A 20,083-nucleotide genomic window follows, 5' to 3' on the forward strand; every position below is an offset into this window, starting at 1 on the left:
AGCACTGAGTTTGAAGGTAAGCTTTGAAATATATCCCCAGGCACACCTCCAATTGACTCAAATTATGTCAATTAGCCTATCAGAAGCATCTAAAGCCATGACATAATTTTCTGGAATTTTCCAAGCTGTTTAAAGGCACAGTCAACTTAGTTTATGTAAACCTCTGACCCACTGGAATTGTGATACAGTGAATAATAAGTGAAATAATCTGTTTGTAAACAACTGTTCGAAAAATGACGTGTCTCATGCACAAAGTAGATGTCCTAAACGACTTGTCAAAACTATAGTCTGTTAACAAGAAATTTGTGGAGTGGTTGAAAAATGAGTTTTAATGACTCCAACCTAAGTGTGTGTAATCTTCCGACTTCAACTGTCTATGATCTTCTCTATGTGTAGAGTCTATAGCCTACAGTATATCTTCAGTTTGTACATTGTCACGCTGATAGTCAGGCTGAACACAATGCAATTACCCTTCACTTTATAGCTGCCTAGACCATACCGACTGTAAACCTCCAACCTTATATTTAATCATGAATGGTTTTAAACCTGATCATCAATAGGTTTTAACCAAGCCTTCTTGGTCTGTCTTATTTCACGAACATTTAGGTAAACAATGACTGCCGACCATCCTAGCTTCCGCTCAGAACAGAAAGCGATCCGATAGAGGTGAGATAATGGAAAGCAATTGGTCCATTTTGCACCAAATGTCAGGGTAGATGAAATGAGTGGGAACTATTAGTTGGCCTGTCATGGCTGTCTGATTCTGGGAAGCTCATGCTGCTTTCATATTGTTTTGATTTATATTCTACTCTGTGACTGAGGGAGAAAAGCTGACAGCTCAGAAAAATGGTTTCATTCCGACCAGGGTGATATTTACTGCATGTTGTGAATCATCTTTCATTGATTCCTCCTATATCAGAGTTACTAAAAGCAGCCCTGCCTGGCTTAGAACGTGCAGACTGGAGATAAAAATCTACGCTGGTCGCATCCCTGCCTTACCTCCTCCTCCAGCTGACCTTTTGGATCTCCCTGGAGTAAAATTCGCCCCCAAACTTTTGAAAGTGCACATTAAGTATATATGTGGGATAAATCTGCAAGCCACCGTTCAAAACCTTTCACTCGATATATTCATTACGCCCCCCGTAATCTGATTGTGGGAAATCAAATAATGCTGTTTAATGAGAACTAAGCAGAACATTTGATCAACTTTGACCTTACAGGAACAAATCATATGTGGTTTGTGTGTGGCGGACAAAGGCGCGTTTGTCCTGAGCGTCTTTGGTCCCCTGTCGTCGCACAGTTGCATGTTTACAGAGGGGGACAGGGGAGAGGGCGACAGAGCACACGCGCACACAGGAGAGGACCTGTGCTACCCAGAGGCACCCAGGCGGAGGTTAGAACCGAGCGTAAGCCTGAGGAGTGAAGGATAAGGGGGAGGAGGTAGAATACTGTCCCCTGTCTGGTTACGAGGTCAGTCTGGTGCTTTCTGTGCTCTGGTAGTAGAAGCAAGGGGGTAAGTTAACCCACATACAGTGTAAAGCAATTAGGATTTAAGAAAAGTTGCCAGATCATAAATTCAAATCATTATTGTGGTTATGCTCACAAGACACTGTTTGACAGTACCCAGATAATGTGTATACGTGTAATAAAAGATCCATAAGTCATCTTAACAGCTCAACATTCCGACACAAACAACAGCACACAACTCTCAATGCTGGCATTGCCTGGCCCAGCTAAGTGTTGTTTACACATAATCATACATCACGGTCACTTTGATACACTTCTATTAGCCTTGTTAAATCTGATACAGACAAATACTGTGACAAAAATGTCTTACCCAAGGGAATAATGACTGGATATACGTTTTACAAGATCATCACAAGGATTCACGTCCCTTGACTTTTTCCATATTTTGATGTTGCAGCCTGAATTTAAAATGGATTACATGTACATGTTCTTTTGTCACTGGTCTACACGCAATACCCCACAATGTCAAAGTGGAATTATTTTTTTTAGAAATGTTTACCAATTAATAAAATATGAGAAGCTGAATTGTCTTGAGTCAATAAGTATTTAACCCCTTCATTACGGCAAGCCTAATTCACTTCAGGAGTACAAATGTGCTTAACAAGTCACATAATAAGTTGCATGGACTCTGTGTGCAATAACAGTGTTTAACATGATTTTTGAATGACTACCTCATCTCTGTACCACGTACATACAATTATCTGTAAGGTCCCTCAGTAGAGCAGTGAATTTTTTTAATGTTTTAATCCAGTTTGAATTCAGGCGGTAAAACAACAAAATGTGGAATAAGTCAAGGGGTATGAGTACTTTCTGAAGGCACTGTAATTGACCTGTGTATTCTGTTTGTTTAACTGGCTTTCATTTTACTTTACTGTCTACTAAAGTTCTATAAATACTTACAATTCGGCTTACTAGCAAAGCACATTTATTTTTTCCACTGACAACAGACAGAGGGATGCAAAGAACCATGAAATTTCCCCAAAGTACTCTACTATAGAGTTCATAACGGTACTGTTTTAACTTAATCAAATAGATTTTAATATTCAATCATTTCTTTATAGATTAATACATTAATTGTCCAGGCCAGTCTGTTTAAATTGGATCAATGGACCCCCCTCATTTCTTAATTGATTAATCAGCTCAGCCTGAGTTTAATTTGATATTGAAGAAGACAAGGCCCCAAGAGCGGGGAGTACAAAGTACACCACTGTGCCAGCCTCCCTTGGCCGGCCTGTCAAAGAGGGGCCTTGTCTCCCCTTGTCCAGTGGTCTCTGTCCCAGTCCCCCATCCCAGTCCTGTCTCCTTAGGACCTGGGCCAGGATCGAGCGCCAAGACAGTCATGGGGGAAATGTACGAATCAGCTGTACTCTTAGCCTGTCTGCATGTCGAGGAGAAGCCTCTCCTCCTTCTAAGTTCTCCTCGCTTCTAAAACCCTCTGATGACCAGCTGGTCTACTCTGATTTGCATGCATATAGTAGCAGGTGTAGGCAGCACAATCTATACCAGGGATTGGCAACTGGTTTCCCATGGGTCAGTCCCCCCCCCCCTTCAAAAAACGAAAAACACATTTAAAAACTGTTGAGGGTCTCAATTTACACTTGAGAGTTAAAATAGGAGAATACACAAGATGCAATTTGGAAATGTGGTTGTGTGACAGCAGTTTTTCTGTGTCACAGACAGCCACTCGATTAGCCCATGTCAGCTAAATTTGTTTAGATTGGTAAATTAGTCTACCGTCCAGCTATCTAAATTTGGTCGAATTATGGTTGAATTACCAAACATTTCTCTCCACCCAATTGCTCTAAAACTGCAACATCTTCTCTCTGCCCCATGGCAAAAATGTGTAGAATGGCAGGAATGTAACTCTAAAACTTTTTCTCCACGGTCAAAAAAAATTGTTTTAATCGTAAGGAGGAGGGGGGTCCCTCAAATGTTTTGGTTAGAGGCACCCAAATGGCAGGGCTGGCACTTACTGCATGTGTGGGTATGGATGGGGGGGTATGCAGAGTTCAGATTTTTGGGGTGGCCCCCACCCACATCAACGTTGCCCATCCCTGATCTATACTATAGCTATTGGTCGAGAACAAGAACGATCACAGGGATTCTAACCTGCAAAAACAATCAATTATCGGGGGTTCTCTTTAATCTTCATCTCAGAATAGGATAACAGTTTAGATGTTTTTGACTTCACTCAAACCCACTGAACCCCGAGTACTAGCTGCCATGATAGTTCAAACGGTGTTCCGTGTGATGTCAGAGTGGGTCAGCTCAGCAGCAGGCCTCTAAGCCCTTTAAAGGTGTAACATAGCGATCTTTAAAGAGCTCCAACAGTTGTTTCAGCCTGGTCTTTTTAATGCAGCGAGAGACGGCTAATAATCCCAGTGTTAACATTCCTGAGATGTGTCTCTCTACCTCTCCTCTCCCCCCTTTTCTCTCACCTCTCCCAATCACCCCCCCCACCTCTCTCCCCCTTTTTGGGGGGCTCAGCATCACTATGATCTGATGCGCAGCGGAGAGAGATGGAAAGAGAGCGAGAGAAAGGGAGAGAATGGGAGTGAGCACCTGTCTGAGGCTAATGTGACACGACACCCGTCTTTTCATCACACCGGGGTGCGCTCCAGACCAAAAGACTGACTTTAGACTTATTAGGATTTGAATTGCAATTAAAGCACAATTTAAAATAAAAGAAAGAAGAGTGAGCTGTAAGAGGTTAGATAGGAACCATAACAAGTGCGGAGGTGTTTTTATTTTACAACAATCACGTGTCTTCCGCTTGAAAGCTCGGGTTAAGGCAATTGAGTTAAACTCTCCTACACTCTTCTCTCCGCCATGGTATGTAGCGTGAGTTGGGCTAATTACACATGTTTCAGTTCCTTCTGAATTGTGTCCTTTGACATGGAATGCTCAAAGGACACAGCTCTGTCTGTGATCAGGCAACACAGGGTATCAGTCTCAAGATGTTGTCCTCAGTTTGAATTGATAACAGGCCTATTTCAAATTGTTACATTTTAGCAGACACTCTTATCCAGAGCAATTCGGGTTAAGTGCCTTGCTCAAGGGCACATCGACAGATTTCTCACATAGTCGGCTCGGGGTTTGGACCCAGCGACCTTTCGGTTACTGGCCAAATGCTCTTAAAACCACTTGGCTATCCTGTCTATAATTCTCTTTGCATGCCATGTCTCCAAAGATTGTCTTTGGACCTCAGTGTCACACCCTGACCATAGTTTGCTTTGTATGTTCTATGTTTTGTTTGGTCAGGGTGTGATCTAAGTGGGCATTCTATGTTGGATGTCTAGTTTGTCTGTTTCTGTGTTTGGCCTGATATGGTTCTCAATCAGAGGCAGGTGTTAGTCGCTGTCTCTGATTGGGAACCATATTTAGGTAGCCTGTTTTGTCATTGTGGGTTGTGGGTGATTGTCTATGTTAGTGGCTTGTGTCAGCACAGTTCTTATTATAGCTTCACGGTCGTTATTCGTTTATTGTTTTGTATAGTTTGTTCAAGTGTTCTCTGTTGATTAAATTCACGATGAGCACATACCACGCTGCATTTTAGTTCTCCGATCCTTTCAACTACTCCTCCTCGGACGAGGAGGACGACGATCGTGACGCTCAGTGTAAGGGAGAAACCTCCGAAAACCTGTTAAATACTCAGGTTGCAGCCCTTACTATAGCTTTCACCTTTAAAAAAAAAATCATAATAATCATTTGAAATGCCACAACTCTCTTCCCCTTCTACTTGTTCTATGACCATGTGCGTATTACATGGTCATTAGACTATTAGTGTAATAATAATATTACAGTAATCATGTAGCCATAACATTGCTGACGTCACCAGACTCTCCCGCGCACGTGTTTGTCAATCTCGTAGCCTGTTCTCCTAACTCGACTACGCGTCTCACCCTACAGGATAACCACACTGCTGGAGAAGACGAGTGGTCCTGATAAGAGCATGCCAGAGATGATTATCTGTAGACCAAGTGGTTGGGCCTTGACAAAGGGATATCTATCTAGTCATCAGAGTTCATCAAACATTGGATGATCCTTTTCCTGGCTTTGTTGCATTATCTAAAAGTGAATTCAATTGTTACAACTTTGCATGCACATGGTCCATTCGTGTACTCTATTGAAAATGTTATTGGTGAATTGGTCAAGTGCCCATAATTCTCAAAGAGTGATGCCATATTATGTTAATATATTTGTACCGTTTGATAATTATTGTTATTTATTCGACATTATTTCTAATCTTACTTTGAAATGAGTGACACAAAACAATACAAAACATTAAACAGCATTTCTGTTTGACTTACCTGCCCGTACCAATTATATTCCAGCATAATGTCTATCGCTTGATCGTAGCAGTGTTTCTTCCAGTTTAAACTTTTCTTAAAATATGATGACTTTTCGCTTCTGTATCTGTCCAACTCTTTACTTTTCCCCGGACGTTGTTGGCTAATAATGCCGTCAGGTCTCGGTGGACTAGCTAGCTTAGCCCTCACCCATCAACATAGCACAGCCCAGCTCAGCACAGCCTAACCACTACACTGTTGAAAGTTGTGCACTCCCAGAGCTTACGACCTGTTGATAATGAACCTGAACCCATTATTTTGAGTCAATGAATTGAAAGAAATAGGGCAAAGAATGAAAGCCACCGGGCCAATTACCGGCCCGCTTTGATGTATTACGCCGCCTGTGCTCCTCACCCAAACCGCTCCACGTCTTTTGTCTTTATCCCCTCTGTTATTCATTAATTATTCTGACCGGGGTCAAGGGTCGCACTGCTAATTGTGCAGACTGTCTTACTTGGAGGATGGTGGGGATTCTGCCTAGTAACACTGACACTCTCCCTCGCTGTGCCTAGCCACCTTGCATTATGCCAATTAATCCAATTATAATTTTTTTTTTATCTTTTACTTTTTCTCCTGGCCCCCCTTTGTTTCTTTTGGGTTCTCTTTCTTAATATTTTTGGTTCGTACGTTCCACAACACCAACACCCCTCTCCCCCCTCACTTATTTGGGGGTCGCTGGGGTTGGTGATGCTAACAGGGGAACCATTTACCATTTAGACCAGTGGTGGGCAAACCTTTTAGCACGGGCCTGATTTTAATTTTGTCCAGGCCGGAAAAAGGGCAATATATAGGTCCATCATCATTTAAAAAAATTATAATGTTACCCCATTTTCATGGTATCCAATTGGTAGTTACAGTCTTGTCTCTTACAGTCTTGTCTCATCGTAGTTACAGTCTTGTCCCGGCCCGCCACAGGAGTCGCTAGTGCGCAATGGGACAAGGACATCCCTGCCGGTCAAACCCTCCCCTAACGACGCTGGGCCAATTGCGTGCCGCCCCTTGGGTCTCCTGGTCTCGGCCGGCTGCGACAGAGCCTGGACTCGAACCCAGAACCTCTAGTGGCACAACTAGCATGTCTTTGACAGGAGGGATAAACTCTCTGTGTAATCATTCATGACAATTTTAGTATTTAAAGAATTTTATCCAAAGTGACTTAGCTTGTTATGTAACATATTCAGACCCACAACTCCTGCTTTGAAGACACTCTCTGTCCCTAACCTTGATTCCCACAAGTCAAACCCAGCTAAAACGACACGGCTCTCTTTGTCCCTCCACAGTGGACTTTGCTTGCGCTTTCCATTTAAATGTCCAACAGCTGAATGAAGGGTTAACCGCCCTGAGCTCTGTCACAGCTTGAGCCAGTTTAACGGCCTGTTGGAAAGGCCACACTTGATTTATGGTATAGATAGATAGTATAGATAAAGTATAGTCAATCACGCCGTTGTCTGTCTTTCTGTCTATCCATCCTACCAAGTAAGGTACTAAACCCCACAATACATGGGTTGTGCACTTCAGAAGTATGTGGCCCAGTAAAGAATGGCTCTAGCCTCGTCTCAGATCCGTATGTTAGCCAACTCCTCAAACTCCTCTGTTGCCAAATATAAATCAGACTGGAACCAAGCTAGAATAGAATAGGCCTGGGAAATACCCAGTGGACTGCAAACACTGAGAGACATTCTTCTTACTCCCTTTCATTTTGAATTGAATTAAACCCTCATTTATACAGGACAGTCTCATTGAGATAACGTCTCTTTTGCTGGAGAAACCACCTCCAACAAGAAGCACTGATTCGGCATTATACTGTAGCTGATCATGTTGGGATCCAATGATATGGACTCCCCTTTTACTACTGCAGGGCAAGTCATACACCCTCAGTGATTCTATAGATAGATAATGTACTTTTATTTATATGTATAAAATATACAGGACAGCAAGATACTCCACAGTACAGCATCCGCCGATGGAATTAGTGTGAGGATTTGAATTAGCTCAGTAATTGCTGTTGTTTTTTTTGCCTGTTAGCTCTTTAAACACTTAGAGGACTTAAGGGATTGTTCTAAGTAGACTGTAGAAAATGAGAGTTGTGAATTTTACAGCTCTATATTGGGCCAATCTTAGTGAAATTTCACATTCGTTTTAACCTATTATATTATCTCAGTATTTTTTATACCTTTATTTAACAAGGTAAGTCAGTTCAGAACAAATTCTTATTTACAATGACAGCACACCCCAGCAAAACCCAGATGACGCTGGACCAATTGTGCACCGCCCTATGGGACACCCAATCACAGGCAGGTGTGATACAGTCTGGATTCAAACCAGGGACTGTAGTGACACCCCTTGCACTGAGATGCAGTGCCTTAGACCACTGCGCCACTCGGGAGCCCAATTATTGAGGGATTTTAAAATGTAATTTAATTGCGTACAATTGAAATATACATGTATAAGATATTGCATATCTCATACTGCATATCTTATCATGAATTGTATTTGGGGTTTTTAATTCAGTTTATTGCATCTCCGAAACCAAATGAAGATTTGTATTTATTTTCGATATGCCAGCTAGTCCTCTAAATGCTCCCTTAGTTGTCTAGTGATGGAAATCTCAGATCTAGGGAAAAGGGGACACCTAGTCATGCATTTAACCAAAATGTGTCTTCCATATTTAACCCAATCCCTCTAAATCAGAGAGGTGCGGGGGGCTGCCTTAATTCACATCATCAGCGCCCGGGGAGCAGTTGTTGTGGGGGTTAACTGCTTTGCTCAACGGCAGATTTTTCCACCTTGTTGGAAACAAGGATTTAAAGCAGCGACCTTTTGGTTACTGGCCCAACGCTCTTATCCGCCAGGCTACCTGTCACCCTGGCAACAGCCTGTCTGCCTAGGGAGACTAATAGTTGTCTGTCATGAACAGACAGACGTGTCTCTAGTCTCACCCCTACTGTGTTCATAGTGGTCTAGTTAATGTGACTGTGTATCACTGCTAGCCTGGTCTCCATGGTTGTCCTCTTCAAAGGGAGTCACCTACTAGCCTGGTTTACATGGCTGTGCTCTTTAAAGGTAGTCACTGCTAGCCTGGTCTCCATGGTTGTCCTCTTCAAAGGGAGTCACCTACTAGCCTGGTTTCCATGGCTGTGCTCTTTAAAGGTAGTCACTGCTAGCGTGGTCTCCATGGTTGTGCGGTTCAAAGGGAGTACATGCAGCCCAGCACCACTAACTAAGACTGGTCTCAGACTGGTCCCTTTTCCCTCTCCTGACGCCACTGGTAATAGGTGTCCCAGTTTGGTCTAACTTGGTTGCCGGAGAAGGGACATGGGGACGAAGGGATGAGGGGGCTAAGTTACATCAAATTAGGACAGGGCACAGTGGGTCTGTCTGAAGGAGTTGCAGTCTTCTCTCGCATCTCATCCTCTTCAGATAGGAGCAGGTCATAGGTGACTAGGAAGGACAAGATAAGATCCCACTAGGGTCTTTCACGAGGCCACTGATGCATTTGACCTGGTGGTGTTAACAAAATCGAGATCACAAACGATTTTGGAACAATTTGTCTGCTTCGCCGCGTGGAACGTAGGGAAATGATGAAATGTTAAGGGCTTTGCTGAAGCAATTCCTATTTCTCTCAAATATGATCCGTGTGAAATGGACTCCAGGTTCATATTGTCTGTGAACATGACACAAATAATAGAGCATTTATCCCTTGTGTGGTCCCTTTGATGAGCACAGTGGGATAAGGATCAATCCAATAATCAGACAGCAACGTCACCGCCCACAAACCTCCCCACACCAACCACAAACATCCCCCACCTCAAACCCCTCACTAGTACCATAAGCACCTCAACCCACCACCACTGAGTCCTGATCCCCCTCTCGGCACCTCTAGCCTCCGGAGACCCCGGACTCACCCCTCTCTCATTATAAAACAGATCCCAAATCAGCGGAGGGGAGGGGGGCAGATCTTCTCAGGCCATACTAGCCCATGCTCACCGCTCACCGCTCACCGCTCACCGCTCACCGCTCACTGCTCCAGCCACACACTACTGGACTAACTGGTTGCTTATTCTATTTCATGCATTGTACCATTGTAGCTTTTCTTTTGAATCCTATTAGAGGCTGAACTTGGTTTAACTGAAAAAGACTGACGACTTCACTCAATTAGCCGTAATAGGATTAACCGCTGGTATGGGCCGGGAGGTTTAAATAGGAATGGAATTTTGGCAGACACCTGCTACATGCACTGCATTCATCTCATAACGTCTAGTATGTGGGGGGCTGCTTGTTTAATGGGGGCCAGTGTTCCAGTGTGCAGTAGGCCCTGTGTGTAAGTGGATGATGGGGCAGGGATCTGAGAGTTGGCACACACACAGAAGGCCGTCCCTGTCCTGTCTCAAGCCCCAGCATTTAAATGCTGTTACGAATCACATCTGAAAATTGCCAAATGTCAAACAAGATCATTACTTTAATGTATTTAATGAGTTTTAATGCTGGAATGAATTAATGTGTATTTTTACATGTACATTTTGTTTTTAAAGTGCATTTCCTTCTTTTAACCATCGGGGAGGAAAGTACAGTATGAGATATACAGTACCAGTCAAAAGTTTGGACACACCTACTCATTCCAGGGTGTGCTTTGCTGGTGACATGGTCTGTGATTTATTTATAATTCAAGGCACACTTAACCTGCAAGGCTATCACAGCAGTCTGCAGCGATATGCCATCCCATCTGGTTTACAGTTAGTGGGACTATCATTTGTTTTTCAACAGGACAATGAACCAACACACCTCCAGGCCGTGTAAGGGCTATTTGAGAGGGATAGAGTGCTGCATCAGATGACCTGGCCTCCACAATCACCCAACCTCAACCCAATTGAGATGGTTTTGGATGAGTTGGACCGCATATTGAAGGAAAAGCAGCCAACAAGTGCTTATCAAGGCAAAGGGTGGCTACTTTGAAGTGTCCCTCCATATGGTAGATGAACTATTTCCCTGACATTGTATTCTGGCCAGAGACAAGAAACCTAAAAAAAAAGCTGAGTAGCCTAGGTATAGTTCAAAGATGCTACAGTACTGTATAGTCATTTCAACTGGCCCTCGGGTCTCCCAGGCAGGCTCAGAGTGTGTGTAGGCCTGCACTATAAAAGCCTTTCTTTTGAACCACAGAGGCCCTAGTTTTGCTTAACTCGGCAAGTCAGTTAAGAACAGATTCTTATTTACAATGACGGCCTACACCGGCCAAACCCGGATGACGCTGGACAAATTGTGCGCCGTCCTATGGGACTCTCAACCACATCCGGTTGTGATACAGCCTGGATTCAAACCAGGGTGTCTGTAGTGACACCTCAAGCACCGAGATGCAGTGCCTTAAACGGCTGCGCCACTCGGGAGCCCACTGGTTGTGTGGCTTCAATATCCAACGTCTGGCTCCATCTCTGGATTCATCCCAGCAGAGATGGGGTCTGGACTGGAGTGTATAGATACATAGATAGAGTCCCTCATGCTGACTGACTACAGGCCTAGTGGGCCACAGCACGACACCCCCGGGCACTGCGCCAGCCCAGATGGGTGGTCTGGCCCGATCACTGCCTGAATCCCTAGCTATCCCTCCTAACTACACCTCCCCCCTTTCCTATACCCAGCCCCTCAGTGGGGTCTATAGGGCTGTCAGCTTTGGGCCCCCCACCAACCCCTCCACCTCCACCTTCCCTGAGACAGTCAACATCAGGCATCATCAGGCTCACAGCAGGGGCTGCTTGTGCATAAACAATCTGGATTCTTATCCATCCCTCATGCCACCCGGCAACCTTAGAGGATACCCTGCTTCTAAGAGGATAGGCCCTCTTGCTATCACTTACACACACACAGGCAAACACATGTGTGAGTACAAACACAAATTAATACACAGGTGTATACACACACACTCTTTATCGCTCTCTCTCGTTCTCTCACACACACACACACACACACACTCAATGGCACACACCGAGACACAAGTGAGGCCTTAGCTCCCCTGAACCCGACACACTTTAACACATGAAAGGCCTCCTGCAGACCAGAGAAAACAGAATTGCTGCTTTGAAGTTTCCCTGACTTCTCCCCAACACCGGCCGCAAGCCTGATTCATTTCTTGCTATGGGTAACCTGTCTGGGCCAACTGCAACAGAGCTGGGAGTTATTCTACTTCATAGACTACAGCCCCAACATCCCCAAACTGGGATATATAAACTCTCAGTTGCATAGCTAGAAGCCAGGGGAGGAGAGAGAGAGGGGGGCAGGGGGGAATACTCTAAAGAAACTGGATTTACGCCATAGCGTTAGCACAACCAAAATACACACAGACAAGCACACACATCTTAACCCTATAATTCCAGTGACAGTCTTGGCTCAGTGGTCCATCAGCACTTTGTGAGGAGGACTTATTGTCAGGACAATACCGGCCAAATCCTGTGGGACAGAATTCCAGAGAAATGACCCTTGAAACACAAAGAACCTTTTTGGGTGGTTCCTGGCTCAAATGTGCGGACATCGGCATTCGTTTTTAATCACATCATGAGATTAACTATCAATGGCAGAGCAGAGACAGCCAAAACGCATGGACAGACACACACACACTCAGCCAAGCCTCACACAACACACTCATCCATTGTTTTCCTCTCAAAGGTTTGTTTGATATGGTGTTTCTAATCTAATCAAAATACAGATTCCACCACCACCACCGGGCCAGGGACAGTAACAACACTGCCCTTGAACAGAGATAGGTGCCTCACCTCAATTGCCTACTATACCCAGCCATATGAGCTCCAGAATGTGACAGGATCATCAACAATGAGCATCATTCACCTTGTTGATTTATGAATTGGTGCGCCTTCGTTGATACGGTTAAATAAAGGTTAAATCAAATTTAAAATTAAAAACACCACAGCCATACTTTACAACAGATCACAACTGGTCGATCTCCAAGGCATTCCTATTCGATCACCAAACATTCTGGGGGGGAAAAAAACAACGAAAAATGTACTTTCTTGATTTTGAATTAGTTTTGTTGTTGGCGGTAGGTGCACTCAATTCAGCTGCCCTGCGCGCCAGGTAGGAGAAGTGTTCACGTTTTGAACCACTTCATGTGTCCGAAGGTACCATGTTGGCAGCAACAGTAGCAGGCATAAATAAAAGCTACAGCAAAGTTGATACTGTGAGATTTCTAAATGTTTAAAACCATGACTAGAGAGAGACTGTCAACGAATACAGCAAAGAGCTTTTGTTTTTATGAGGGAGTTCAAGTTCTTGCTCGGCACTGTCGACACTTTTTCAACACTTTTATATGTCACAACAAGCACTGTGATGAGCGAGTAGGAAAGTGTATCGGTAGACTTCCGTTGTTATTATTAGCGGCTTGGCTATTTTTTGGTGTCCCTTTTTGGTCAGTGTCAATGAAAGAAAGGGCGAGTGGAGGAACGTTGAGAGATGGACCATCACATGCTGACCAGACCGCTCGCGCCCATGTTGATTTTGTCCACCCACACCAGACTTGATCGGTGCAAGCACATTGAAATATCAAAGCGAACTCTGAACCAACAATATTCATTTGGGGACCTAAAAACCAATGAGGAGATGGGAAAGGAGGGACTTGTCTAGTGTCACAAATAGGATTTCCAAGTGGGCTCCCAAGTGGCCTCCCGAGAGGCGCAGCGGTCGAAGGCACTGCATCTCAGTGCTAGAGATGTCACCGCAGACACCCTGGTTCAAATCCAGGCTCTATCACAACAGGCCGTGATTGGGAGTCCCATAGGGCAGTGCACAGTTGTCTCGGTTTGGCTGGTGTATTCCGTCATTGTAAATAAGATTTTGTTCTTAAACTGACTTGCCTAGTTAAATAAAGGTTGAATGAAAAAACATTTGAACCAAGTTCTATTTCAGTGCCTTGCTACGCAGACGCCCGCGAGCAGTGTGGGTGCAATGATTGAATAACATTAAAGTGTACATTTATTTCGCAATTCGATCTGTGTGGTCAGCATGTTGGTCTGCTGCTCTCTCCCTCCGCTTAGACTGACCATCAGATGCAGGCACCATCAGCCCAGTAAAACACAAATGTAAAGCTAATTATTTAAATGTATGCTCACTCAGCTGTGCCTCAGAAGTAATACAACAACTGATCAATCTATTACCGGTGTGATCATATAGCCTACCTCAAATTTTGAAACATGATTGTAAAAAAATGTCCCGAACAACAATGCATTGGCAGGGCAAATAAACCAAAGCCAGTATACAGTGAAAATGCCGTGGGCCTATAGCCTACTGCACAAACCTCATTGCTACAGAACTGTTTTTAATTAGTTAATGCTGCATAGGCTTACGTTTTTGACTTGAGAGAGTGATCTTGACTCAGAAAAGGTTGGTTGATTTGGTGGACCACTGCTTTACAATGTACAGTAGATTTGTCTATCATAAGGAAAGAGTTGTTCATCTCCCATGTGAGAAATTAAACAAGAAGGTTGTCCATACCTTCCATGTGTTGTGTGGTTGATACCAGGCTGGAGGCTGCCTCTCTGTGTTGTAGTCCTCCAGGTATGGGTATGGAGGGTGGGCAGGCCGGGTTGGACAGGCAGGGTGAGGAGTGTAGGGGTAGGGCCGGTGCTGCTGGGGCCACGTATGGGGGTGGCGGTGTGGTCCTGGGGGGCCCAAGTATTTCTGCGTCACCCCCCCAGGCTGTCCCCTTAGTTGACCCCTCACCAGCTGCATCACAGGCAGGTCAGTCTGATAATCGAACATGGCTCTCTTCTCCACGGATGGTCTTGTCTGGGTCAAAGAGAAACAGGACAGACAACGGCCTATACAGTCATTAAAATGTCTTATGGCTGCAGGGGCAGTATTGAGTAGCTTGGATGAAAGGTGCCCAGAGGTGCCCAGAGTAAATGGCCTGCTCCTCAGTTCCAGTTGCTAATATATGCATATATATATGTGTGTATATATATATATATATATATATATATATATATATATATATATATATATATATATATGTGTATATATATATATATGTATGTATTGTATAGAAAACACTCTGAGGTTTCTAAAACGGTTTGAATGATGTCTGTGAGTATAACAGAACTCATATGGCAGGCAAAAACCTAGGAAGAAATCCAAACAGGAAGTGGGAAATCTGAGGTTGGTTGATTTTCAACCCAGACCCTATTGAATACACAGTGGGATATGGATAAAGTTGCACTTCCTTGGGCTTCCACTAGATGTTAACCATCTTTAGAAACTTGAATGAGGCTTCTACTGTGTTGTGGAGCAGGATGGGAGCTCTTTGAGTCAGTGGTCTGGCAGAGAGCCAGGTCCCAGTCACGCACATTTCACATGATAGCGACCTGCGTTCCATGGCTTCTCTACAGACATAGGAATTCTCCGGTTGGAACTTTATTGAAGATTTATGATAACATCCTAAAGATTGATTCTATATATAGTTTGACAAGTTTCTTCGACCTGTAATATAACTTTTTGAAGTTTTCGTCCGACGTTTGGCTGGACCTGCACAAGCGTTTGGATTTGTGTTCTAAACGCGTTAACAAAAGTAGCTACTTGGACATAAATAATGGACATTATCGAACAAATCAAACATTTATTGTGGAACTAGGATTCCTGGGAGTGCATTCTGATGAAGATCGTCAAAGGTAAGGGAATATTTATAATGTGATTTCTGATTTCTGTTGACTCCATGGTGGAGTCAGATTATTGCATTGTTTGCTTTTTCCGTAAAGTTTTTGGGAAATCTGACACAGCGGTTGCATTAAGGAGGTATATCTATATTTCCATGTCTAACAATTGTATTTATCAACATTTATAATGAGTAATTCTGTAAAATGATGTGGCTCTCTGCAATATCACCAGATGTTTTTGGAACTAGTGAACGTAACGCGCCAATGTACACTGAGATTCTTTTATATAAATATGAACTTTATCAAACAAAACACATATGCACTGTGTAACATGAAGTCCTATGAGTGGCATCTGATGACGATCATCAAAGGTTAGTGATTCAATTTATCTCTATTTGTGCTTTTTGTGACTCCTCTCTTTGGCTGGAAAAATGGCAGTGTTTTTCTGTGAGTTGGTGGTGACCTAACATTATAATTTGTGGTGCTTTCGCTGTAAAGCCTATTTGAAATTGGACACTGTGGTGGGATTAACAACAAGATTACATTTAAAACTGTAATAGATACATATATTTTTGAGGAATTTTAATTATGAGATTTCTGTTCTTTTGAATTTGGTGTCCCCACTTTCACTGGCTGTTGTCATTTCGATCGGGATTGCAGCCCTAAGAAGTTTTAAGCCAATGTCATGTTTGGCTCGTTGAGCTAACAATCTATTGTTTGACTGACTGATCATTAAGATGGCTGTCATAGACAGTAATGTTACGACTCCCCACAATAACCTGTCATAAAACATACTATGATACTGTAGGTGCCCACTAATTCTAACCACATGAGATTCCTATTAAAATTAAAGGATTTTCCAAAGGAACTTCCTCTGAAAACTTTTGCCTGATGACAGGCCCAGTCAAAACTGTTCGCTGCTCTGGCCCCACCAATGGTGGAACAAACTCCCTCACGACGCCAGGACAGCGGAGTCAATCACCACCTTCCGGAGACACCTGAAACCCCACCTCTTTAAGGAATACCTAGGATAGGATAAAGTAATCCTTCTCACCCCCCCCCCCCTTAAAAGATTTAGATGCACTATTGTAAAGTGGCTGTTCCACTGGATGTCATAAGGTGAATGCACCAATTTGTAAGTCGCTCTGGATAAGAGCGTCTGCTAAATGACTTAAATGTAATGTAAATGTGACAGCAGCCTGTTGAACAGTTTATTCTCGGAATTGGCCCTCATATATATGTGTTGCATATATATGAGTGCCTCCTACTGGTCCACCAACACCACTTCCAGCAACATCTGGTCTCCCATCTAGGAACTGACCAGGACCAACCCTGCTTAGCTTCGGCGGCAAGCAGGTTGGTATGCTGCTGCCTGAACATGTATGTTTCTTAAGCTAAGCAGGGTTGGTCCTGGTCAGTCTCTGGATGGGAGACCAGATACCTCTGGAAGTGGTGTTGGCGTGCCAGTTGGAGCCACTCATTCTAAAATAATATTCCAAGTGATTTAGGGTGCTGTCTTTCAGATTGGATGTTAAATGAGTGTGTGGTACCCTGAAGATTGCATGGCACTTATTGTAAGAGTAGGGGTGTTAACCCCAGTTTCCTGGCTCAATTCCCAAGATGGCTACCAAATTACACATGGAGTAAACAATTAGCAAGTCAATAACATCCCTAGCTTCCAGATGGCTCATTCCTGTAACTGTTCCCCAGGTTGTTGCTCTAAATGTCTTCTCAGTCACCTTACCTGGTCAAATAAGGGTTATAAAAAAAGTACCCAGCAAACATTGGCATGATGTGGGTGCAATGCGGGACTAAAATATTGGCCTCACAAAGGCTGCCCACATTAGGCAGATCCACCTTTGCTCGTTGACCTCAAGGGCAGCTAGAAATAAAGCCCACCCTTTTGGATTGGCTGCCCTTTACATTGTATCTGAACAATAAAGTTGTTGCTGTCAGATATATATATATATATATATAAACTCAGCAAAAAAGAAATGTCCTCTCACTGTCAACTGTGTTTATTTTCAGCAACTTAACATGTGTAAATATTTGTATGAACACAAGATTAAACAACTGAGACATAAACTGAACAAGTTCCACAGACATGTGACTAACAGAAATGGAATAATGTGTCTAAGGCACGTTCATGCAGATGAGCAGGGACCATGGGCATCTTTCTTTTGGTGTTTTTCAGAGTCAGTAGAAAGGCTTCTTTAGTGTCCTAGGTTTTCATAACTGTGACCTTAATTGCCTAAGCTGTTAGTGTCTTAATGACCGTTCCACAGGTGCATGTTCATTAATTGTTTATGGTTCATTGAACAAGCATGAAAAACAATGTTTAAACCCTTCACAATGAAGAGCTGTGAAGTTAATTGGATTTTTACAAATTATCTTTGAAAGACAGGGTCCTGAAACATATATTTAAACCAGATACATTTTTGTCACATGCACTTACCATAGTCCTTTTCACAGACTTCATCATTCACATTGTACAATATTGACATAGCACAACACAAATGTTTTACTGGAATGTCATTTTTAATTTTTTTATTTATTTTTTACCTTTATTTTACTAGGCAAGTCAGTTAAGAACAAATTCTTATTTACAATGACAGCCTAGGAACAGTGGGTTAATTGCCTGTTCAGGGGCAGAATGACAGATTTGTACCTTGTCAGCTCTGGGGTTTGAACGGTTACTAGTCTAACACTCTAACCACTAGGCTACCCTGCCGCCCCATTCTCAGTAATGGTTGCACAAAAATAACTTGTAAACCTAGAGCTACTTTCCTATCTGAAACAAGATGATTCTGAGATAATTGTCTTTAATTTTCCAAACCATCATTGGTTTGAATAGTGTCAACAATTTGTATCTTTCGTTATTTTTTTACTTAACAACTTTAATTGGGCTATTTGTAAACCAACCACACATATTATGATTAGCCCATGCCTCTACATTATAAAGTAGCTGGGCTTGGTGTGGGCTGGCCTACTGCATGTTGGGCTGGTGTAGGCTAGACTGTGTTGGGTTGGTGTAGGCTTGCCCGTATTTGGCTGGTGTGGGCTGTCCTGTGTTGGGCTGGTAGGCTAGCCTGTTTTGTGCAGGTGTGGGCTTTGTGTGGGCTAGCCCCCTGCCCACCTTGCCCACCAAATACCCACATGGGACCAATGGGGTCATGTATGCTGGGTAATGTCCTTGTCTCTTCTAGTAGGAGATAATGAGTGTCACTGTAGTAATAGGGAGCATCATGTTCTGTATAAACCATTGAAATTACCGCGGCATAATGCATTCAGTTGATAAATAAACCAAATCAAGCTGGGCAATTAAATTGGGAAAACAAGTCTGCCAATAAACCAATGTAAATGACCTAAAGTGACATATTGGGGTGAATCCATCCAAATCATGATTCAGCACAGTGTGGCCTGTCCTTAAACAGTGGAACACAATTAAATGCCATGGCTTACTTTATGTTGTATAGTCCCACAGAGAGATTGTACCTCAATAAGTCAATTTGGGGCCTTTCTCAGTAGTCTATTTTACACATGTGTCAAAGAATTGTCCGCAACCACTGGTACGATTTGATACTTTTCATCCTCCTTGTGCTTTTGTGCAGATATGGAGTCGGGCAACTTCTGCCCACGGTGTGAATCACCTTTGGCACAAATGAGGACCCCTCAGCCAGCATCGGCTGCCCTGGCCCATGCCTGTATGAATGTCTGTGTGTCATCCCCATGTGTTCTCCGTTAGAGATCAGTTAGTGGAGAGACGGCCCCACACGCTCAGAGACAGCTTTGAGAAATAAACAGAGCAGAGACTAGAAGGGAAGGGGCCACTAATAGGGAGGTAAGGAGAGGTGGCAGTGAGGTGGAAGGGAAGGAGAAGTGTGTCGGCCCTAAGCAATGGCCCTTCTCCTCTTCATCCCTTCACACGGAGAGGTAATTAGCGAGGTTCTGGCTGCCTCTCTCCCCTTCTCTTTCTCTCCCCCTCTCTCCCTCCCTAACCTCTCTCTCCCTATTCCTCTCTCGGTGCATAACGCAAACACTATGTAATTGCCCCTTCTTTTTTCTGCCGCCAGCATTGCAGAACACTGGTGCTAGATAATTGCCCATTCTATCTCAGACAAAGGACACATGTGTTGGATGAAGTTGGGTGACGGGGAAAATATATGTTGTCCACATATCTGCATTCCACGGGTGATGCCTGTTTTAGCCTGCCTATCTTGAACAATTGGCCTTGTCTGCACTTGACTTGGGTCAGTGTCAGCAATTGTTTGTGTGTAGGTCCCTCTATTAGGTAGAGGACATTCTGCCCTCTCAGACAAGGAGTCCATTTTGCCAGTGGTAATATACTAATGGGCACTTGTGGGCAAGGTAATGTCACTAAACCAGGCTTTTGTTCCCAGTTGCACCCAGTACACTACTTAGCCATATTTAGAGGTCAAATGGTTTAGCAAAGACTGCCTTTTTCTATACTCGGCTAAACAGTTGACACCTATGTTAGGGGTGGATAGTGTTGAATTGAAAAATACGGATGTGACTATATACGTATGCCCACTAAAA

Source organism: Oncorhynchus keta, chromosome 33 (genome assembly GCF_023373465.1).
Source record: "Oncorhynchus keta strain PuntledgeMale-10-30-2019 chromosome 33, Oket_V2, whole genome shotgun sequence".
Lineage (NCBI taxonomy): Eukaryota > Metazoa > Chordata > Actinopteri > Salmoniformes > Salmonidae > Oncorhynchus > Oncorhynchus keta.